At 42.2% G+C, this 12620-nt stretch overlaps 1 protein-coding gene across 4 annotated transcripts in view; it reads right to left on the bottom strand.

Annotated features, from left to right (window-relative positions):
- Positions 1-12620, bottom strand: part of slc9d1 (solute carrier family 9 member D1) — a 174704-nt gene that overhangs the window by 38066 nt on the left and 124018 nt on the right. The gene's annotated exons all lie outside the window — the stretch shown is intronic.

Raw genomic sequence — 12620 nt, 5'->3', positions numbered from 1 at the left:
CAGCCATAGAGAGACAGAGATACGATGCTAAACAGACATAGAGATACGATGCTAAACAGCCATAGAGAGACAGAGATACGATGCTAAACAGCCATAGAGATACGATGCTAAACAGCCATAGAGAGACAGAGATACGATGCTAAACAGCCATAGAGAGACAGAGATACGATGCTAAACAGCCATAGAGAGACAGAGATACGATGCTAAACAGCCATAGAGAGACAGAGATACGATGCTAAACAGCCATAGAGACAGAAATACGATGCTAAACAGCCATAGAGACAGAAATACGATGCTAAACAGCCATAGAGAGACAGAAATACGATGCTAAACAGCCATAGAGAGACAGAGATACGATGCTAAACAGCCATAGAGACAGAGATACGGTGCTAAACAGCCATAGAGACAGAGATACGATGCTAAACAGCCATAGAGAGACAGAGATACGATGCTAAACAGCCATAGAGATACGATGCTAAACAGCCATAGAGAGACAGAGATACGATGCTAAACAGCCATAGAGAGACAGAGATACGATGCTAAACAGCCATAGAGAGACAGAGATACGATGCTAAACAGCCATAGAGAGACAGAGATACGATGCTAAACAGCCATAGAGACAGAAATACGATGCTAAACAGCCATAGAGACAGAAATACGATGCTAAACAGCCATAGAGACAGAAATACGATGCTAAACAGCCATAGAGAGACAGAGATACGATGCTAAACAGCCATAGAGACAGAAATACGATGCTAAACAGCCATAGAGACAGAAATACGATGCTAAACAGCCATAGAGAGACAGAAATACGATGCTAAACAGCCATAGAGAGACAGAGATACGATGCTAAACAGCCATAGAGACAGAGATACGGTGCTAAACAGCCATAGAGACAGAGATACGATGCTAAACAGCCATAGAGAGACAGAGATACGATGCTAAACAGCCATAGAGACAGAGATACGATGCTAAACAGCCATAGAGTGACAGAGATACGATGCTAAACAGCCATAGAGACAGAGATACGATGCTAAACAGCCATAGAGACAGAGATACGATGCTAAACAGCCATAGAGACAGAGATACGATGCTAAACAGCCATAGAAAGACAGAAATACGATGCTAAACAGCCATAGAGACAGAAATACGATGTTAAACAGCCATAGAGACAGAGATACGATGCTAAACAGCCATAGAGAGACAGAGATACGATGCTAAACAGCCATAGAGAGACAGAGATACGATGCTAAACAGCCATAGAGACAGAAATACGATGCTAAACAGCCATAGAGAGACAGAGATACGATGCTAAACAGCCATAGAGAGACAGGGATACGATGCTAAACAGCCATAGAGAGACAGGGATACGATGCTAAACAGCCATAGAGAGACAGAGATACGATGCTAAACAGCCATAGAGAGACAGAGATACGATGCTAAACAGCCATAGAGACAGAAATACGATGCTAAACAGCCATAGAGAGACAGAGATACGATGCTAAACAGCCATAGAGACAGAGATACGATGCTAAACAGCCATAGAGACAGAAATACGATGCTAAACAGCCATAGAGACAGAAATACGATGCTAAACAGCCATAGAGACAGAAATACGATGCTAAACAGCCATAGAGACAGAGATACGATGCTAAACAGCCATAGAGACAGAGATACGATGCTAAACAGCCATAGAGAGACAGAGATACGATGCTAAACAGCCATAGAGAGACAGAGATACGATGCTAAACAGCCATAGAGACAGAGATACGATGCTAAACAGCCATAGAGACAGAAATACGATGCTAAACAGCCATAGAGACAGAGATACGATGCTAAACAGCCATAGAGAGACAGAGATACGATGCTAAACAGCCATAGAGAGACAGAAATACAATGCTAAACAGCCATAGAGAGACAGAGATACGATGCTAAACAGCCATAGAGACAGAGAGACGATGTTAAACAGCCATAGAGACAGAGATACGATGCTAAACAGCCAGAGAAAGACAGAAATACGATGCTAAACAGCCATAGAGACAGAAATACGATGCTAAACAGCCATAGAGACAGAGATACGATGCTAAACAGCCATAGAGAGACAGAGATACGATGCTAAACAGCCATAGAGACAGAGATACGATGCTAAACAGCCATAGAGACAGAAATACGATGCTAAACAGCCATAGAGACAGAGATACGATGCTAAACAGCCATAGAGAGACAGAGATACGATGCTAAACAGCCATAGAGAGACAGAAATACAATGCTAAACAGCCATAGAGACACAATGCTAAACAGCCATAGAGACAGAGATATGATGCTAAACAGCCATAGAGACAGAAATACGATGCTAAACAGCCATAGAGATACGATGCTAAACAGCCATAGAGACAGAAATACGATGCTAAACAGCCATAGAGACAGAAATACGATGCTAAACAGCCATAGAGACAGAAATACGATGCTAAACAGCCATAGAGAGACAGAAATACGATGCTAAACAGCCATAGAGAGACAGAGATACGATGCTAAACAGCCATAGAGACAGAGATACGGTGCTAAACAGCCATAGAGACAGAGATACGATGCTAAACAGCCATAGAGAGACAGAGATACGATGCTAAACAGCCATAGAGACAGAGATACGATGCTAAACAGCCATAGAGAGACAGAGATACGATGCTAAACAGCCATAGAGACAGAGATACGATGCTAAACAGCCATAGAGACAGAGATACGATGCTAAACAGCCATAGAGAGACAGAGATACGATGCTAAACAGCCATAGAGAGACAGAGATACGATGCTAAACAGCCATAGAGACAGAAATACGATGCTAAACAGCCATAGAGAGACAGCGATACGATGCTAAACAGCCATAGAGAGACAGGGATACGATGCTAAACAGCCATAGAGAGACAGGGATACGATGCTAAACAGCCATAGAGAGACAGAGATACGATGCTAAACAGCCATAGAGAGACAGAGATACGATGCTAAACAGCCATAGAGACAGAAATACGATGCTAAACAGCCATAGAGAGACAGAGATACGATGCTAAACAGCCATAGAGACAGAGATACGATGCTAAACAGCCATAGAGACAGAAATACGATGCTAAACAGCCATAAAGACAGAAATACGATGCTAAACAGCCATAGAGACAGAAATACGATGCTAAACAGCCATAGAGACAGAGATACGATGCTAAACAGCCATAGAGACAGAGATACGATGCTAAACAGCCATAGAGAGACAGAGATACGATGCTAAACAGCCATAGAGAGACAGAGATACGATGCTAAACAGCCATAGAGACAGAGATACGATGCTAAACAGCCATAGAGACAGAAATACGATGCTAAACAGCCATAGAGACAGAGATACGATGCTAAACAGCCATAGAGAGACAGAGATATGATGCTAAACAGCAATAGAGAGACAGAAATACAATGCTAAACAGCCATAGAGACACAATGCTAAACAGCCATAGAGACAGAGATACGATGCTAAACAGCCATAGAGACAGAAATACGATGCTAAACAGCCATAGAGATACGATGCTAAACAGCCATAGAGACAGAAATACGATGCTAAACAGCCATAGAGACAGAGATACGATGCTAAACAGCCATAGAGACAGAAATACGATGCTAAACAGCCATAGAGAGACAGAGATACGATGCTAAACAGCCATAGAGACAGAAATACGATGCTAAACAGCCATAGAGAGACAGAGATACGATGCTAAACAGCCATAGAGATAGAAGTACGATGCTAAACAGCCATAGAGACAGAAATACGATGCTAAACAGCCATAGAGACAGAAATACGATGCTAAACAGCCATAGAGAGACAGAGATACGATGCTAAACAGCCATAGAGACAGAAATACGATGCTAAACAGCCATAGAGACAGAAATACGATGCTAAACAGCCATAGAGAGACAGAAATACGATGCTAAACAGCCATAGAGAGACAGAGATACGATGCTAAACAGCCATAGAGACAGAGATACGGTGCTAAACAGCCATAGAGACAGAGATACGATGCTAAACAGCCATAGAGAGACAGAGATACGATGCTAAACAGCCATAGAGACAGAGATACGATGCTAAACAGCCATAGAGAGACAGAGATACGATGCTAAACAGCCATAGAGACAGAGATACGATGCTAAACAGCCATAGAGACAGAGATACGATGCTAAACAGCCATAGAGACAGAGATACGATGCTAAACAGCCATAGAAAGACAGAAATACGATGCTAAACAGCCATAGAGACAGAAATACGATGTTAAACAGCCATAGAGAACAGAGATACGATGCTAAACAGCCATAGAGAGACAGAGATACGATGCTAAACAGCCATAGAGAGACAGAGATACGATGCTAAACAGCCATAGAGACAGAAATACGATGCTAAACAGCCATAGAGAGACAGAGATACGATGCTAAACAGCCATAGAGAGACAGGGATACGATGCTAAACAGCCATAGAGAGACAGGGATACGATGCTAAACAGCCATAGAGAGACAGAGATACGATGCTAAACAGCCATAGAGAGACAGAGATACGATGCTAAACAGACATAGAGACAGAAATACGATGCTAAACAGCCATAGAGAGACAGAGATACGATGCTAAACAGCCATAGAGACAGAAATACGATGCTAAACAGCCATAGACAGAGATACGATGCTAAACAGCCATAGAGACAGAGATACGATGCTAAACAGCCATAGAGAGACAGAGATACGATGCTAAACAGCCATAGAGAGACAGAGATACGATGCTAAACAGCCATAGAGACAGAGATACGATGCTAAACAGCCATAGAGACAGAAATACGATGCTAAACAGCCATAGAGACAGAGATACGATGCTAAACAGCCATAGAGAGACAGAGATACGATGCTAAACAGCCATAGAGAGACAGAAATACAATGCTAAACAGCCATAGAGACACAATGCTAAACAGCCATAGAGACAGAGATACGATGCTAAACAGCCATAGAGACAGAAATACGATGCTAAACAGCCATAGAGATACGATGCTAAACAGCCATAGAGACAGAAATACGATGCTAAACAGCCATAGAGACAGAGATACGACGCTAAACAGCCATAGAGAGACAGAGATACGATGCTAAACAGAAATAGAGAGACAGAGATACGATGCTAAACAGCCATAGAGAGACAGCGATACGATTCTAAACAGCCATAGAGACAGAGATACGATGCTAAACAGCCATAGAGAGACAGAGATACGATGCTAAACAGCCATAGAGAGACAGAGATACGATGCTAAACAGCCATAGAGACAGAAATACGATGCTAAACAGCCATAGAGACAGAGATACGATGCTAAACAGCCATAGAGACAGAGATACGATGCTAAACAGCCATAGAGACAGAGATACGATGCTAAACAGCCAGAGAAAGACAGAAATACGATGCTAAACAGCCATAGAGACAGAAATACGATGCTAAACAGCCATAGAGAGACAGAGATACGATGCTAAACAGCCATAGAGACAGAAATACGATGCTAAACAGCCATAGAGAGACAGAGATACGATGCTAAACAGCCATAGAGATACGATGCTAAACAGCCATAGAGAGACAGAGATACGATGCTAAACAGCCATAGAGAGACAGAGATACGATGCTAAACAGCCATAGAGATACGATGCTAAACAGCCATAGAGAGACAGAGATACGATGCTAAACAGCCATAGAGAGACAGAGATACGATGCTAAACAGCCATAGAGAGACAGAGATACGATGCTAAACAGCCATAGAGAGACAGAGATACGATGCTAAACAGCCATAGAGAGACAGAGATACGATGCTAAACAGCCATAGAGACAGAAATACGATGCTAAACAGCCATAGAGACAGAAATACGATGCTAAACAGCCATAGAGACAGAAATACGATGCTAAACAGCCATAGAGAGACAGAGATACGATGCTAAACAGCCATAGAGACAGAAATACGATGCTAAACAGCCATAGAGAGACAGAGATACGATGCTAAACAGCCATAGAGAGACAGCGATACGATGCTAAACAGCCATAGAGAGACAGGGATACGATGCTAAACAGCCATAGAGAGACAGAGATACGATGCTAAACAGCCATAGAGAGACAGAGATACGATGCTAAACAGCCATAGAGACAGAAATACGATGCTAAACAGCCATAGAGAGACAGAGATACGATGCTAAACAGCCATAGAGACAGAAATACGATGCTAAACAGCCATAGACAGAGATACGATGCTAAACAGCCATAGAGACAGAGATACGATGCTAAACAGCCATAGAGAGACAGAGATACGATGCTAAACAGCCATAGAGAGACAGAGATACGATGCTAAACAGCCATAGAGACAGAGATACGATGCTAAACAGCCATAGAGACAGAAATACGATGCTAAACAGCCATAGAGACAGAGATACGATGCTAAACAGCCATAGAGAGACAGAGATACGATGCTAAACAGCCATAGAGAGACAGAAATACAATGCTAAACAGCCATAGAGACACAATGCTAAACAGCCATAGAGACAGAGATACGATGCTAAACAGCCATAGAGACAGAAATACGATGCTAAACAGCCATAGAGATACGATGCTAAACAGCCATAGAGACAGAAATACGATGCTAAACAGCCATAGAGACAGAGATACGACGCTAAACAGCCATAGAGAGACAGAGATACGATGCTAAACAGAAATAGAGAGACAGAGATACGATGCTAAACAGCCATAGAGAGACAGCGATACGATTCTAAACAGCCATAGAGACAGAGATACGATGCTAAACAGCCATAGAGAGACAGAGATACGATGCTAAACAGCCATAGAGAGACAGAGATACGATGCTAAACAGCCATAGAGACAGAAATACGATGCTAAACAGCCATAGAGACAGAGATACGATGCTAAACAGCCATAGAGACAGAGATACGATGCTAAACAGCCATAGAGACAGAGATACGATGCTAAACAGCCAGAGAAAGACAGAAATACGATGCTAAACAGCCATAGAGACAGAAATACGATGCTAAACAGCCATAGAGAGACAGAGATACGATGCTAAACAGCCATAGAGACAGAAATACGATGCTAAACAGCCATAGAGAGACAGAGATACGATGCTAAACAGCCATAGAGATACGATGCTAAACAGCCATAGAGAGACAGAGATACGATGCTAAACAGCCATAGAGAGACAGAGATACGATGCTAAACAGCCATAGAGATACGATGCTAAACAGCCATAGAGAGACAGAGATACGATGCTAAACAGCCATAGAGAGACAGAGATACGATGCTAAACAGCCATAGAGAGACAGAGATACGATGCTAAACAGCCATAGAGAGACAGAGATACGATGCTAAACAGCCATAGAGAGACAGAGATACGATGCTAAACAGCCATAGAGACAGAAATACGATGCTAAACAGCCATAGAGACAGAAATACGATGCTAAACAGCCATAGAGACAGAAATACGATGCTAAACAGCCATAGAGAGACAGAGATACGATGCTAAACAGCCATAGAGACAGAAATATGATGCTAAACAGCCATAGAGACAGAAATACGATGCTAAACAGCCATAGAGAGACAGAAATACGATGCTAAACAGCCATAGAGAGACAGAGATACGATGCTAAACAGCCATAGAGACAGAGATACGGTGCTAAACAGCCATAGAGACAGAGATACGATGCTAAACAGCCATAGAGAGACAGAGATACGATGCTAAACAGCCATAGAGACAGAGATACGATGCTAAACAGCCATAGAGAGACAGAGATACGATGCTATACAGCCATAGAGACAGAGATACGATGCTAAACAGCCATAGAGACAGAGATACGATGCTAAACAGCCATAGAGACAGAGATACGATGCTAAACAGCCATAGAAAGACAGAAATACGATGCTAAACAGCCATAGAGACAGAAATACGATGTTAAACAGCCATAGAGACAGAGATACGATGCTAAACAGCCATAGAGAGACAGAGATACGATGCTAAACAGCCATAGAGAGACAGAGATACGATGCTAAACAGCCATAGAGACAGAAATACGATGCTAAACAGCCATAGAGAGACAGAGATACGATGCTAAACAGCCATAGAGAGACAGGGATACGATGCTAAACAGCCATAGAGAGACAGGGATACGATGCTAAACAGCCATAGAGAGACAGAGATACGATGCTAAACAGCCATAGAGAGACAAAGATACGATGCTAAACAGCCATAGAGACAGAAATACGATGCTAAACAGCCATAGAGAGACAGAGATACGATGCTAAACAGCCATAGAGACAGAGATACGATGCTAAACAGCCATAGAGACAGAAATACGATGCTAAACAGCCATAGAGACAGAAATACGATGCTAAACAGCCATAGAGACAGAAATACGATGCTAAACAGCCATAGAGACAGAGATACGATGCTAAACAGCCATAGAGACAGAGATACGATGCTAAACTGCCATAGAGAGACAGAGATACGATGCTAAACAGCCATAGAGAGACAGAGATACGATGCTAAACAGCCATAGAGACAGAGATACGATGCTAAACAGCCATAGAGACAGAAATACGATGCTAAACAGCCATAGAGACAGAGATACGATGCTAAACAGCCATAGAGAGACAGAGATACGATGCTAAACAGCCATAGAGAGACAGAAATACAATGCTAAACAGCCATAGAGACACAATGCTAAACAGCCATAGAGACAGAGATACGATGCTAAACAGCCATAGAGACAGAAATACGATGCTAAACAGCCAAAGAGATACGATGCTAAACAGCCATAGAGACAGAAATACGATGCTAAACAGCCATAGAGACAGAGATACGACGCTAAACAGCCATAGAGAGACAGAGATACGATGCTAAACAGAAATAGAGAGACAGAGATACGATGCTAAACAGCCATAGAGAGACAGCGATACGATTCTAAACAGCCATAGAGACAGAGATACGATGCTAAACAGCCATAGAGAGACAGAGATACGATGCTAAACAGCCATAGAGAGACAGAGATACGATGCTAAACAGCCATAGAGACAGAGATACGATGCTAAACAGCCATAGAGAGACAGAGATACGATGCTAAACAGCCATAGAGACAGAGATACGATGCTAAACAGCCATAGAGACAGAGATACGATGCTAAACAGCCAGAGAAAGACAGAAATACGATGCTAAACAGCCATAGAGACAGAAATACGATGCTAAACAGCCATAGAGACAGAAATACGATGCTAAACAGCCATAGAGACAGAGATACGATGCTAAACAGCCATAGAGAGACAGAGATACGATGCTAAACAGCCATAGAGAGACAGAAATACAATGCTAAACAGCCATAGAGACACAATGCTAAACAGCCATAGAGACAGAGATATGATGCTAAACAGCCATAGAGACAGAAATACGATGCTAAACAGCCATAGAGATACGATGCTAAACAGCCATAGAGACAGAAATACGATGCTAAACAGCCATAGAGACAGAGATATGACGCTAAACAGCCATAGAGAGACAGCGATACGATTCTAAACAGCCATAGAGACAGAGATACGATGCTAAACAGCCATAGAGAGACAGAGATACGATGCTAAACAGCCATAGAGACAGAGATACGATGCTAAACAGCCATAGAGACAGAGATACGATGCTAAACAGCCATAGAAAGACAGAAATACGATGCTAAACAGCCATAGAGACAGAGATGCGATGCTAAACAGCCATAGAGAGACAGAGATACGATGCTAAACAGCCATAGAGACAGAGATACGATGCTAAACAGCCATAGAGACAGAAATACGATGCTAAACAGCCATAGAGACAGAGATACGATGCTAAACAGCCATAGAGAGACAGAGATACGATGCTAAACAGCCATAGAGAGACAGAAATACAATGCTAAACAGCCATAGAGACACAATGCTAAACAGCCATAGAGACAGAGATATGATGCTAAACAGCCATAGAGACAGAAATACGATGCTAAACAGCCATAGAGATACGATGCTAAACAGCCATAGAGACAGAAATACGATGCTAAACAGCCATAGAGACAGAGATATGACGCTAAACAGCCATAGAGAGACAGCGATACGATTCTAAACAGCCATAGAGACAGAGATACGATGCTAAACAGCCATAGAGAGACAGAGATACGATGCTAAACAGCCATAGAGACAGAGATACGATGCTAAACAGCCATAGAGACAGAGATACGATGCTAAACAGCCATAGAAAGACAGAAATACGATGCTAAACAGCCATAGAAAGACAGAAATACGATGCTAAACAGCCATAGAGACAGAGATACGATGCTAAACAGCCATAGAGAGACAGAGATACGATGCTAAACAGCCATAGAGAGACAGAGATACGATGCTAAACAGCCATAGAGAGACAGAGATACGATGCTAAACAGCCATAGAGAGACAGAGATACGATGCTAAACAGCCATAGAGAGACAGAGATACGATGCTAAACAGCCATAGAGAGACAGAGATACGATGCTAAACAGCCATAGAGACAGAGATACGATGCTAAACAGCCATAGAGAGACAGAGATACGATGCTAAACAGCCATAGAGAGACAGAGATACGATGCCAAACAGCCATAGAGACAGAAATACGATGCTAAACAGCCATAGAGACAGAAATACGATGCTAAACAGCCATAGAGACAGAAATACGATGCTAAACAGCCATAGAGACAGAAATACGATGCTAAACAGCCATAGAGACAGAGATACGATGCTAAACAGCCATAGAGAGACAGAAATACGATGCTAAACAGCCATAGAGAGACAGAGATACGATGCTAAACAGCCATAGAAAGACAGAAATACGATGCTAAACAGCCATAGAGACAGAAATACGATGCTAAACAGCCATAGAGACAGAAATACGATGCTAAACAGCCATAGGGAGACAGATACGATGCTAAACAGCAATAGAGAGACAGGGATACGATGCTAAACAGCCATAGAGAGACAGAGATACGATGCTAAACAGCCATAGAGAGACAGAGATACGATGCTAAACAGCCATAGAGACAGAGATACGATGCTAAACAGCCATAGAAAGACAGAGATACGATGCTAAACAGCCATAGAAAGACAGAGATACGATGCTAAACAGCCATAGAGACAGAGATACGATGCTAAACAGCCATAGAGACAGAGATACGATGCTAAACAGCCATAGAGAGACAGAGATACGATGCTAAACAGCCATAGAGAGACAGAAATACGATGCTAAACAGCCATAGAGACAGAAATACGATGCTAAACAGCCATAGAGACAGAGATACGATGCTAAACAGCCATAGAGAGACAGAGATACGATGCTAAACAGCCATAGAGACAGAAATACGATGCTAAACAGCCATAGAGACAGAGATACGATGCTAAACAGCCATAGAGAGACAGAGATACGATGCTAAACAGCCATAGAGACAGAAATACGATGCTAAACAGCCATAGAGAGACAGAGATACGATGCTAAACAGCCATAGAGACAGAAATATGATGCTAAACAGCCATAGAGAGACAGAGATACGATGCTAAACAGCCATAGAAAGACAGATACAGTTGAAGTCGGAAGTTTACATACACTTTGGTTGGAGTCATTAAAACTAGTTTTTCAACTACTCCACACATTTCTTATTAACCAACTATAGTTTTGGCAAGTCGGTTAAGACATCTACTTTGTGCATGACACAAGTAATTTTTCCAACAATTGTTTACAGACAGATTATTTCACTTATAATTAACTGTATAACAATTCCAGTGGGTCAGAAATGTACATACACTAAGTTGACTGTGCCTTTAAACAGCTAGGAAAATTACAGAAAATGCTGTCTTGGCTTTAGAAGCTTCTGATAGGCTAATTGACATCATATGAGTCAGTTGGAGGTGTACCTGCGGATATATTTCAAGGCCTACCTTCAAACTCAGTGCCTCTTTGCTTGACATCATGGGAAAATCAAAAGAAATCAGCCCAGACCTCAGAAAAAAAATTGTAGACCTCCACAAGTCTGATTCAGCCTTGGGAGCAATTTCCAAACACCTGAAGGTACCACATTCATCTGTACAAACAATATTACACAAGTATAAACACCATGGGACCATGCAGCAGTCATACAGCTCAGGAAGGAGACGCGTTCTGTTTCCTAGAGATGAACGTACTTTGGTGCGAAAAGTGCAAATCAATCCTAGAACAACAGAAAAGGACCTTGTGAAGATGCTGGAGGAAACAGGTACAAAAGTATCTGTATCCACAGTAAAATGAGTCCTATATCAACATAACCTGAAAGGCCGCTCAGCAAGGAAGCAGCCACTGCTCCAAAACCGCCATAAAAAAGCCAGACTACGGTTTGCAACTGCACATTGGGACAAAGATCGTACTTTTTGGAGAAATGTCCTCTGGTCTGATTTGACCATAATGACCATTGTTATGTTTGTAGAAAAAAGGGATGCTTGCAAGCCGAAGAACACCATCCCAACCATGAAGCACGGGGGTGGCAGCATCATGTTGTGGGGG

This window comes from Salmo salar, chromosome 17, assembly GCF_965601325.2.
Source record: "Salmo salar chromosome 17, fSalSal1, whole genome shotgun sequence".
Classification (NCBI taxonomy): domain Eukaryota; kingdom Metazoa; phylum Chordata; class Actinopteri; order Salmoniformes; family Salmonidae; genus Salmo; species Salmo salar.
The sequence above is the reverse complement of the archived record's forward strand: the minus strand, read 5'-3'. Positions and strand labels throughout refer to the sequence as shown.